General features: G+C 35.3%; 1 protein-coding gene across 1 annotated transcript in view; it reads left to right on the top strand.

Annotated features, from left to right (window-relative positions):
• Positions 1–12,773, top strand: part of LOC107565692 (piezo-type mechanosensitive ion channel component 2-like) — a 117,281-nt gene that overhangs the window by 4,614 nt on the left and 99,894 nt on the right. The window lies entirely within an intron of this gene.

Raw genomic sequence — 12,773 nt, 5'->3', positions numbered from 1 at the left:
TGTGTGTGTGTGTATGTGTGAGTGTGTGAATGTGTTTGTGTGTGTGTGCGAGTGTGTGTGTGTGTGCATGTGAATGCGTGTGTGTGCGTGCGTGCGTGCGTGCGTGCGAGTGTGTGTGTGTGTCAATCTAATAAATCTGTGTTTTTTGTTGTGTGTTTTGTTGTTTAGCGTTCATGACGGAGAAAGCAACAGGAACATTAAACTGCTGTGAACCGATATACTGTTACACATCCATTTTCTTTCTCAATTGTCTCCCTTCACCTAAGCCATAAGCATCTGTGTTTACAAGGATACTTGCAGAGCACAGTATTTCAGGCACAAATAGACACAGAAGTGATCAGAGATCAGTGTTCACGTGCATCTGTGTGGCTCTCACCGTGTCTACACCGGACGCGAGCGGCGTGGCGCGACGCGACAAAATACAATAGAACCCATTATAATCAGTGATGCTGTCTACACTGGATGCGGCACGACACGACAAATCCCCGACAGTCATTTTAACTATTTATGACGTTCTGACACAAAGTTCAAATGATATGCAACGGTCGCTTGTCATGTTCAGTGTAGTCAGACTTTGGGGCCGTTCACATGTCGTGCCTAAAAACGCCAGCCGTGCTGCTTTCTCCTTCTTTCCAAAGCGCTCGGGAGCTTGCGCTTTCGTGGCGTCTGCCGTTGCTTAAGCGACCGTGACCTGCGCTCTCCTCGACGACACGGAAGTTTCAACAAAGTATAAATGGATTTCCAGCACTGAAAATCGCGTGCAGTAGCTCTGCTACTAAATGTATTTAAATGGGTACACCGAGTCTGTGTGTGAGCAAAGAAAACGATCAGTATAAATATAACGATCAGTATGCTAAACATCGCGATGTCGACGCTGAAACGATATATCGTGCAGCCCTAGTACAATAGACACAGTGATTCAGTGCATTTGAGCGCAAACGCAGAGAGCGGCGTTTGGGATGAATATGTAAATTTATGCTGCACGCTTTCCTCTAAATAATGAAATAAACACAACAAAAACAGACAGTGGTGAGAAAGCAGCAGTTACGAAAGCATCTGATTACAGTGATGTGGATGTTTGCAGGAGCTCTGCAGTTCGGTACTCCAGTGAAGTCCAGTCACGTCACGTTTATTTATATAGTACTTTATGCAATAGATAGCCTTAAATCAAGCAGCTTTACAGTATTAAACATGAAAAACCAACGTCAGTGTCGCTCAGTTAAAATTTGAACAAAATTACAACTTGATTTTCTGTTCTAAAGCAGCTCTCCAGAGCGGAGCTAGCTAATGATAAAATCTGTTTATTAGTGGGAAATTTTTTGTATTTCATTAAAGTGATAGTTTGGTTTGCAGAGATCAAAACTTGATCTATCTCAGGACTGTTTTGATTATCATAACCCTATACTGTATTTTAAGAGAGATTATGTTGTGAATAAAATTGTTTATCCAAAAATAAAGCGTCTTATCACTTACCTTTATTTAGTTTCTTATTCATATGAAAGGAGATGTCAGGCAGAATGATGCCATGCAGTTACTTTTTCATTTAGCTAATTAAATGGTGAATGAGAGAGATTCTCTGTCATCTCATTTGTGCGCCAAATATATTTATTTGTATAAATTAATTGTATAATTGCAATTACATAATATGACTTTCAAAAGCTGAAGTGCTTACCTTTATTTATTTGTTAGAATATATATAGCTCAATATTTTAACTAACTGCAAAAGCTGAAAAATCAGTCAAAGTCTACTTATTAATCAGTGAAACAATTGATGATTAGTCGATTAATCATTCTAATAATCGTTAGATTAATCGATTATCAAAATAATCATTTGTTGCAGCCCTACAATATAGTACATTATACATGTCATTGCCTAAAGTATCTTTTTTTTTTCAAACCAAAATGTTTCATAGCAAATCAAAACGATATTATATTGTTTTTGCATAATATTTAATTTTAACATATCATTAAAATCTTTAATTATTCATTTATATTTTAATTTTAAACATTTAATATTTAGATTGTTTTGCTTTTATTTATTTTTGCAGTGGACAAATTTTAATTTTACATGAAGCTTTTTCTGATTCTAACCTTTTTTCGGAGCTTTTAGTATGTCTGATGCTTTTTTGATTTATCGATTTATTAATTAAATTAGTTTAGCAGTTTTGTATATATAAACTCAGTATTATTATTTATATTACAGTCAGTATTATTTAGTTATAGTTTTTGCATAATATGTTTTTAATTTAGTTGTATGACTTTTTTTGCAGCTGACAAATGTGAAAAATAGGCAAAACTAACAATAAGCTTATTTTAATATGCATGCATTTTCTGAGGTTTTAACATTTTGTATACTTACGATGCTTGTCTCTTCCGTGTCTTGTCTTGTCCGTGCACGTTTTATTTTCTGCATCTCTCAGTAGTTTGAAACACTAATGCTGGTGTGATCTAGACTGATAATATCGTTCACAAAACAGTCAGTAGCCTATTATTTGGCTTTTCTCCATTATTGCATTTTGTCACCATTGTTTACATTTGTTCTTTCATTTATTGCGCGGTTTAGAAGATAACATAACGGCTGTAGCAGATATGCTCCTAATGCAAATGTTGCACTATCAATGCATACAAAAAAAAAACTCAACAGCAAAGTTTAAACATCTGTCTGAAACAATTATAATCTCAGCCGCTGTTTTGGAACAGCAGTCCTATTCGTAGCATTGTTCAATCCCAGAATGCTCCTGTGAGGTGCTAACGCTGCTTAAGCTCAGGCCCGTCAGAGAGGCGATGGTCTGTGCAAACGAGCGCTCAAAATACACCCAACCTCACATTTCATACAACTGCGGCGCTCATGCTCAAGCCTGTATACACGGCTAATGAGCGGCAAGGAAAATAAACCTCACTTCATCTGGGGGCCGTGTGTTTGTGATGGCCGGCAGCCCATGGGTTTGACTCTAAACACTCAGTGTGTCCCAGAGACCCGGAAGATTAAGGGTCCCGCGCCTCGGTATGAAGTTGCTGTCTGGGAAGTGTTAATGGACAGCTAATCCCGCTAATACCACAAACTGAGACTTGCTAAATAATCAGATTCAGAATCCCCAGCGTCAAACAATACGGCAGTGGCCGCTTATTTGGACGCAGTCTTGAAATCTAAAACTGACTCAGTATTTGTGCTGAAAATCCCCCACCCTCGACCACAAAAAACACATTGCGAGGATGTTAGCATAGCCACCGACAGTCCAGCTTTAAAAACAGCAAAACCAGCCTCGGCCAAAACTGCTGGCTCGCGTTTCTGCAAACAGATGCATGGTGTGTTTTTAAGGGAAATGCGTGAGACAGATGCAGTTATTTGTGCATGTAGACGTGTTCCTGTAAGCTTCTGTTTTCAGCATATATATGTGTGTGTGTGTTTCATGATTAGGAATTTTCACCCAAATATAAATTTACACTACTGTTTGGGGTCAATAAGATTTTTTTTCATGTTGTTAAAAGAAGTCCCGGATTTTAAGGTGTCTTTTTTACTGTGTAATTGTGCATTTAAGTACTGAGTAATATTAATTAACTACACTATATGCTTAGGGTTTACGTGCATGTAATTATGCATAATTAATTGTTATTACAATAGTAAGGACATGTAACATGTAACAAGGACACCTTAAAATAAAGTGTTACCGGAGTCTCTTTTGCTCACCACAACTGCATTTGTTTCATTAAAAATACAGTAAAAACAGTAAAAATTGTGAAATATTATTGTAATTTCAAACAGCTGTTCTCTATGTGAATCTCTGTTAAACTGTAATGTATTTCTGTGATGTGCAGCTGTATTTTCAGCATCATTCCTCCAGTCTTCAGTGTCACATGATCTTCAGAAATCAGTATAATATGCTGATCTGCTGCTCCAGAAACATTTCTGATTATTATCAATGTTGGAAACAGTCGCGCTGCACAATATTTCTGTGGAAACTGATACATTAATTTTTTTCAGGATTCACAGATGAACAGAAAGTTCAGAAGAACAGCATTTATTTGAAATTTAACTTTTGTTACTCTCACTTTTCATCAATTTAATGTGTGCTTGCTGAATAAAAGTAATAATTTATATTATATATAGCCTATACGTTCATATTTATTTCATATATATATAGGTTTTTTCATGCAAAATATAATTCATTAGGTTCATCCAGTCGTCTGTAGCTGTTGAAAAGCATTAAATTAAATGCTTCTTTCATGCAATCTTGAAATGATCGTTCACCCTCAAAGAAGCGTCGAATCCCTTTGGCTTCTGTTGCTGGAGACGGCGTTTTTCTTGCGGTCAGGTTTAGTCCACGAGGGAAAAGAGAAGAGGTTGCCCTGTACAGTTAAAACATGTTTAATTTCCAGTTTAGCAAAAGCCAGGATGTGGCTTCAAATGAGACAAACCAAAGCAAATTGTCCTTCCTTAGCTCTTTCTGCATTAGCGCTGCACAATTTGTCAGGGAAAGCGAGGCTGATGGTTTGGAGGATCTCAATGGTTCACAGCGCACACGTCTTCTAAGAGACCAAAGAAATGATGCAGAAACATAACGATCTTGTGGCCGCAGTCGCAGGGTTTGCAGGCGCATAAATGGCCTCAGTGACACTGATGAAAGCGATGCGTTTTATTTAATTAAGACTAATTTAGTGTTTCTATCAGGGCTGCTCCACACGATTAATAAAACAAGCATATGTTTGGCTCTTTCAGCAAATGACTGAACATTTCCCAGCATTGTGATGCTGCATCTTCTCACTTAGCCATAACCTGAGCCTCAGTAACAGAAAGGCTTTGGCACGAGACGGCAGTCAGCATTCTGGCAAAGAAGAGCCTCGTCTTGTTCGGCAGATGCAAACATTTCTGACTTGCTTTCTTTCAGTGTATAGTTATTATAAATTATCAGAGATTTTATAGGTATATAAGAAAAGTCATGTTGGGTTTGTACAGCTCATGATATTATTATAGTATTATAGTCAGTATATTATATATTTATTTATTTATTTTTATTATTTATTTATACATTTAGTGTTGAATTTTTATTTTTTTTAATTATTTTATTTTATTTTAATTAATTTTATTTATTTAATTTAATTTAATTTAATTTAATTTAATTTAATTTAATTTAATTTAATTTAATTTACACAAAGCACATCAAAATGACTAAAAATTTAACTAAAAATGAAAATGAAAACAGAAGCTATAAAAATAAAATCTACTTTAAAATAGTAACAAAATAGTATAGCAATGATACTAAAATAACACTAATTTATTCATACAATTTGTTATATTTCTATATCATTAAAACTACTTTAATTACTAAATAAATACACCATTGATCAAATATAGATTAATAACACATGACACTACTCTTTTAAAACATTATTTATTTATTTAAGGTGGAAATGTCTTTGCAAAACAGGTGCAAGGACAAAGACAAAAAAAATAAAACGTATTCAAAATAGTAAAAAAATTTATTGTATTTCAACAAAAAATGAATTTGGATTATTTTTTATTCTACTGTATATAATCCATTGACATGTAATGGTGATGAATAGGTACAGTAGACTAAAATTGGCTAAAAATAAAATGACTGTTTTATGTTCAAAGTTCTTTTGCATTAGGATTCGGTCACATTTACTGTCGCTCTACACATGTGACTGCACCTTTAGACAATAAACACAGTTAAATGATATATCAAAGGACTTTTGTTTCTTTTTTAATTGCTTTAAATGTGTATGAAGTCATCGGACACACACAGAATTGATTAACACTTTTAATCAAAGTGTAATTTGGATGAACTGGTTATCGCGCACTACACTGAAAGTTGTTTTGAGTAAAAGCATCTGATTTTGAACTGAAGTCTATTAGTTATTTACAAAAAAGCTAAAAGGCCTTGGCTAAATGTTCTGTCCCAGAAATATGTCAAAACAGGAAAGGCAACGGTTCTTTCGTAGGTCTTTAGGTCTCCTGAACTATGAAAGAGTGACCTCTGAGCAATATAAACTTCCTCTGGAAGGATGCTTCGCTGCTTGATAAAAGAGTCTCGCCAGAACAACAACACCAGAACTTTGAATCACTGGGTTTAGTTGTTACTTTGGACCAAAATCCTACTTTCTTTTGGGTTGAGGTGTTCAGTTAAAGGAATAGTTTACACAAAAATGTATATTTGCTGAAAATCTACTCACCCTCAGATCATCCCAGATGTAGATGAGTTTGGATATTTAGAGAAATATAGCTCTGCATCAGTGTCTCAGCAATGGATGCTCTGCAGTGAATGGGTGCCGTCAGAATGAGAGTCCAAACAGCTGATAAAAACATCACAGTAATCCACAGCACTCCAGTCCATCAGTTCACATCTGGAGAAGACAAAAGCTGAAACTAATCCAGCATTAAGACGTTTTTAACTCAAATATGAGTCCATAATCCATAATAACGCTTCCTCCAGTGAGTCAGTGTTCTGGTGTGAATCAGGAGAGAAATCTGCACAGATCAAGCAGCGTTTAAACAGCTCTAAACACATATGTGGCTGGATTTTGATGTGAGAGACAACAGCAGATGCACTTTTTCACTGGAGGAAGCGTTATTATGGATTATAGACTCTATGTATTTTAGTTAAAATCATCTTAATGCTGGATTAGTTTCAGCTTTTGTCTTCTCCAGATGTGAACTGATGGACTGGAGTGCTGTGGATTACTTGTGGATTATTGTGATGTTTTTATCAGCTGTTTGGACTCTCATTCTTGCATTGTTGGTTGAACTGCTCCTTTAAACCACAGAATGAGATCATCTCTAAGAGTAAACTGCGTCTAGTTTGATCATAATTCCCTGGAAATGACTCTCATATAGAGTGGTGAAAATGCTATGGTATTATCCGTTTATAATACAGATGTTCTTCTGCTGTAATACTCAGTCAGAGGGCGTTTTTGACAAACTGGTCTCATTTATCAGCAGAAGCTGAGGGAGTGACTGGAGAAGCACCTGCGGTGTCTGTGACATTCACTCGTTTGTGAGGCTTGCAGAGGCTTGTAGTGCTCCAGAATCCAGCAGCTGTAACTCAGATGAGCTGAGAGAGCTTTACACACTCTTTTCTTTCTTTACTAGCGCTGCTTGCTTAAACAAGCATTGCTGTTATTGTTGCTCATACTTATCTTTCTTATGCCCGCAAAACATGTGTGCTACGGACGTGAGTTATACCTAGTGATCAGACAGAGACTTTCACCTGGCCGGCAGAATTGATGTATGTTAAATTGTTATATTATCTAAAATTAGATTAAAAAATGAATAAAATATGATATGGTCTCTGTTCTAAAGGACAGTGTTATCATTGAGAATGTATTGTAATTATTTATTTATTTATTTTGTATCTTTCGTTTTAATTTAAGCTACACGTTTAGTCATTTTTACAATTTTTTAACTATTTATTTATTTGTAAAACAATTTTTTAAACTACAATTCTTTCAATTATATTATATTTTTTATGTTTTCCAGTTTTTTTCTCTCTTTAGTACATCAAGTTAAACTAAATGAAAATGAGAAAAGTAAAAAATAATATAAATTATTAATAATCTTTCTAACCCCACACTTTTAAACAGTATATGTTTGTATTTTTACAGTTGTGAGTCAGACTTATCGTTTATTTCTCTCAGATAGTTTATTATTTGTTGTTTAAATAAAAACTGAACATACAATGTATAAATAATAATAATAATATTTATTATTATTATTATTATTAAATTATCCAAAATAAATATTACCAAATGGTTATTTAATATTTAAACCATTTTATTATTTTAAATATATAATAGTTTTCATTGAATTTCCTGCAAAAATGACTATAGTGAGAAATATAGTTAAGATTTCAATCATTTGACCGACCACTCAATAGTGTTTATTTTATTTTATTTATTTTTTTAAAGTTACACTTGACTAATAGCGCCAACCACAAAGAGTGTTTCGAGTGCTTTAGAAAGCTTTTATTACATCAGATCCTCCTCCGAAGCTCAGTGTCCTCAGCGAAGTTTAGTTCTCCGCTCATAACCCCAGAGGTTTAGTAGTCTGAGACGTCCTTCAGAAGTCATTTGCTCTGATGTCTTTAAGGCGAATGGCTGCTGAGCTTCAGATTAATGGCGTACTGTAGTCTTTGTTGGGCTGACAGTGAGGCGGTTTGTTTAGTTTAGGCCTCAGCGTGAGCCGTGAGTCAAACCTCAGCCGGCCTCTGCGTCATTACAGCCAGATGCTGCTATTAATTACAGGCCTTTACCTGTCTCCAGCCAGGATTGTTGTTAGGTGATGATATGCATTTGGGTAGATCTCAGCTGAAGATTAGCAGGGGACACATGAGGCCCGAGCTGGATTTGAAAATATGTGCGAGTTTCTTTAGCACAGTCAGACGTTTTATTGCTGCTCACAAATCGTGTGCAACTCCGCTATGCATTATAATCACGTCATACTGGAGTCTGTGAAACGTATGGAAGCCTGCTTCCTCCACAGGATATAAAATACTAAATGTAGCTGCGACGCTTCATCTCACAATTCTGACTTTGTGAGATTTGAGAGATAAAGCCACAGTTCTTAGAAAAAAGTCAGAATTGTGAGATATAAACTCACAATTACCTCTTTTTATTTTTTATTTTGTGGTGGGTAAAAAAAAAACTAAATATAAACTAATACCAGATACCAATACCAAAACTGCACAAAAAAAGTCAGAATTCTGAGTTTTTATCTCTGAATTATAAGTTTACATCTCACAGTTTATTTATTTTTATCTCCACCATGGAATAAGGAAGAAGAAAAAAATTCTGGAAAAAAAAGTCAGAATTGTAAGATAAAAAGTTGCATTTATTTTTAAATCTTGTGGTGGAATCAAGCTTGCACGTGAAATCTTCTCTGTGTCCCACTGAAGAAAGAAAATGATTCAAGTTATTGTGTGACATGAGGGTGAGCACATTTTCAGGTGAACTATCACTTTAAGTTTTTGTTGGAGAAACACTGAAGTAATGAGAACACTGATCCCAGGAGAAAGAGAAATGTAAGCTAGGACAAAGAGACGATGTGTCCTCTTGAGGAGGGTTTCCTGAGGAAACAGAAGTCAGTGGAGAGCTGATCTCACCTCACTTCCTCACTCATAATTTTTATTTACAGTATTTTTGATCAAAGCATAAGATACTTTTTTTATTTTTTTCAAAAACACTATGAATTCTTACCAACCCCAAGCTTTTGAATGATAGTGTATGTACTCTGCATATTAAACTCTTCCATAAGGCTTGAGTAGTTGCTCTCTGGCTTAAAGGGGTCATATGATGTTCATAAAAAGAACATTATTTTGTGTATTTGGTGTAATGAAATGTGTTTATGCGGTTTAAGGTTAAAAAAACACATTATTGTCCACATACTGTACATTATTGTTTCTCCTCTATGCCCCGTCTTTCTGAAACGCGTCGATTTTTACAAAGCTCATCGGTCTGAAAAGCGAGGTGTGCTGTGATTGGTCAGCTATCCAGTGCGTTGTGATCATGTGGGGGCGTGTTAGAACGAGGCGTTTTAGGTAGGCATGGCAGAGTCTTAACTTTTATAAAGAATATCTCTTTGGATTTGAGACTTTAGTCTTCGCAACTTTACAGATCTTCTTTATGCACCAAGAGCTTGTAACACTCCAAAGAGAAAGGAAACATTGAAATCGCATCATATGAGTATGACCCCTTTAAAGTAATTGTAGTGTAAGAATGAATTGATTCAAATCAATTATGAGAGGAGAGACATTCCCATAAGAGTAACATTTTATAGCTTGCGTGATTAAATTTGACTCTGTCCTGCTCATTGCTGTCAATTGTGAATCTCTAATTCTCCATTTAAGTCCCTAAAAGCTTTTGGAGATCTGATAGTATTGACTGAGGTTCTGCTGTCGTCAGTGCTGCTGCATCGTCTGTGCATTGTGGTCAAACGATCAATGGTGATATCGACAGATAGTTGCTTTATAATCCTTACTAATTCACCTTTACAAAAAGAAGCCAACACCAATATCTCTGTCCAGAGGAGCCAAGGGGATTTTTGACGGTTCAAACCATCTCCTGCTTTCAATTTGGCAATATTGAATAAGCCTACAGGTCCGACCCGTATTTTGGAGCTTTCAAACAATGAAGATGCACACATTTTCACCATTACACACCGCGACTCGTTCAGTCGCCTGAAACGGATGCAGTGGGGAACAGAATAATGAGAAACCGCGGCTGAACGTGCCAACAGAGCAGCCTTCGGTCCTCCGCTCCGCCACTAAATAACAAACACATCTGGTCCATATTTGCGCTTCCTGTGCCGGTTTCTCCATTCTCAAACTCACTTCAGCTTTTACTCAAATTCCTGCTGCACCTCATAATGACTTCAGTACATGGTGCGACTGATCCATCTCCATCGGCACATATTCCATCCACCGAATTATTGACTAATGTGTTTTTCATCACTCACCACACTTAGCTGATTTGCTGCTGTTGAACAGAATGTTTTCTTATTAGGCTAATCGCCTGAGCTCACAGTAAAACTGTGTGGCATGAGCAGACCTGTAAAACATTTTCATAACAGTAATGCATTGTAAAGATCGTAAAATCTTGGCGGACTCGCTTGGCAGTGATTTCTGATTCTTCAGGTGGTTTAGAAATTGTTATCGGTAGGTGTTAATACATTGATGGAGACAAGTGCTCCAAAAATTAATGCTTTTGAAAACATTAGTCTGCTTTCTGCATTGTATTTAATATGGGCAAGCTGAAACGTGATTGTTACAGATATGAAATTTCAGTCATTTTATTATTACTTTTAAAACCCCGTGAAATGGTTTGATAAACACAGTTGTTTTCCTGTATTGACATGAATAGTCAATAGCCTTTTGTTTACATCACACTTACATATATAAAAATATGAGATTGTTATCTGGTTAATTTTCCTTGAAGGGAAGAATTGAATATTTGAAGTGTACTCTAGCATTGTTGAGTTTTAATGTTTCAAGTCACTTCTGCTCACCAAGGCTGCATTTGTTTGATCAAAAATACTGTAATATTTCTGTAATATTATTACAAATAATCTGAATTTTCAGCAGCATTCCTCCAGTCTTCAGTGTCACATGATCTTCAGAAATCAGTATAATATGCTGATCTGCTGCTCGAGAAACATTTCTGATTATTATCAATGTTGAAAACAGTCGTGCTGCACAATATTTCTGTGGAGACTGTGATGCATTTTATTTTTCAGGATTCACAGATGAACAGAAAGTTCAAAAGAACAGCATTTATTTGAAATAGCAATCTTTTATAACATTATAAATGTCTTCACTGCCACGTTTGATCAATTTAACACATCCTTGATGAATAAAAGCATAAAAGTAGTAAAAAAATATTACTGACCCCAAATTTTGAACGCTAGTGTAAGGTTTATTTTGTTAACTTTTAGGACACTAGCATATAGATTACATCAACAGAACAAAACTAGCGGATAGTTAGACAAAAAAATGTTCAACACAGTCATTTTTTTTCTAATCCTTTCTAAAAGTTAGCTAATTCCATAATGAGGAAGCTTTTATCCTTAGTTCTGCTTCCTAACGTTTTAAGAAATTGAGTTACGGTGTGCTACGGAAACAGCCCGTGTCTGAGGACTGATACGTAATATTTCATCGAAATCCACAGGGAACCAAACGATCCGCTCTCATTACCTCTGATGTTTTGAATATGACTGTAAATGTGCTGTAGTGAATTAATGAGGTCTGCGTTTAATCAAAGGAGACTTGTGCGCTTACCCAGGCCCACGTTTGTGTGTGACTTCCCTTACGAAAAATACGTTCATTCAAGTGTGCTTTTAGGATACTTCTTTTAAACTAAAAATAGGAAAGTATACTTTTAGTTGACTTTTTGTGTACTTCTCAGAAATGGGCTTTATGTACTCCTCAGAAATAGACTTAAAATGACATTTAAGTATACTTGACTTATACTTAGAAAAAGTCTAAATATATTTGAGCTATACTTGTGCTCCTAGAATCCGTGTTTTCATTGTTATACTGTAGGGGGCGCTAGTACACATCTTCTGTACAAAATTTCCAATAAAATACACAAGTGAAGAAGAAACTGAAACAATAGACGCTTCCACATGTAATCTAACACGATCATCAGACATAAAACAGCATCAAAACTGTGTAACGTATGGAGTATAATGTCGACCCATGAAGAGGTAATGACTGTCAAGGTGTTGATCGACTCGGTCTACGTTTTGATTATCATTCTGAATCCAATTCATAGTCTTTTTTCAGCTTTTTGTTCAAAATGCTGTTTATTAATTTATTTTTCATTTATGAAACTTACCCACATACAAGTGTTTAAAAAAGGAATGCATGACACGAGAATAAAATGTTTTTGTTTACAAGCAGATACCCTGTTCTTTCTTTTGATGTTTTGTATGTTCAGATATTCATGTAACAAAATATATACAAATTGATACCTAAATAGGGACATAGTAGTATACTTAAAGTGTGATGTAAAGTTCACTTAAAGAAAACATACGAGTATACTTGCAGTATAAAACTACTAAACTAGTAGTTTACTGAGACTATACTTCAAGGTGTACTAAAACTGCTACAAGTCTTTAATTAGTAAACTATCAGTATACCTATAAATTCACTTTTAGTATAGTTGCAGTACAAACTAAACATTTTGATGTAAACTAGTTGTGTACTCAAAGTTTACTACTGTTATACTTAAAGTATACTTAAAAGTATACTTTTATATACTAG

The sequence above is a fragment of the Sinocyclocheilus grahami genome, unplaced genomic scaffold (genome assembly GCF_001515645.1).
Source record: "Sinocyclocheilus grahami isolate Dianchi unplaced genomic scaffold, SAMN03320097.WGS_v1.1 scaffold1019.1, whole genome shotgun sequence".
Lineage (NCBI taxonomy): Eukaryota > Metazoa > Chordata > Actinopteri > Cypriniformes > Cyprinidae > Sinocyclocheilus > Sinocyclocheilus grahami.
Note: the sequence above shows the minus strand (reverse complement) of the source record. Positions and strands in the feature narration are given on the sequence as shown.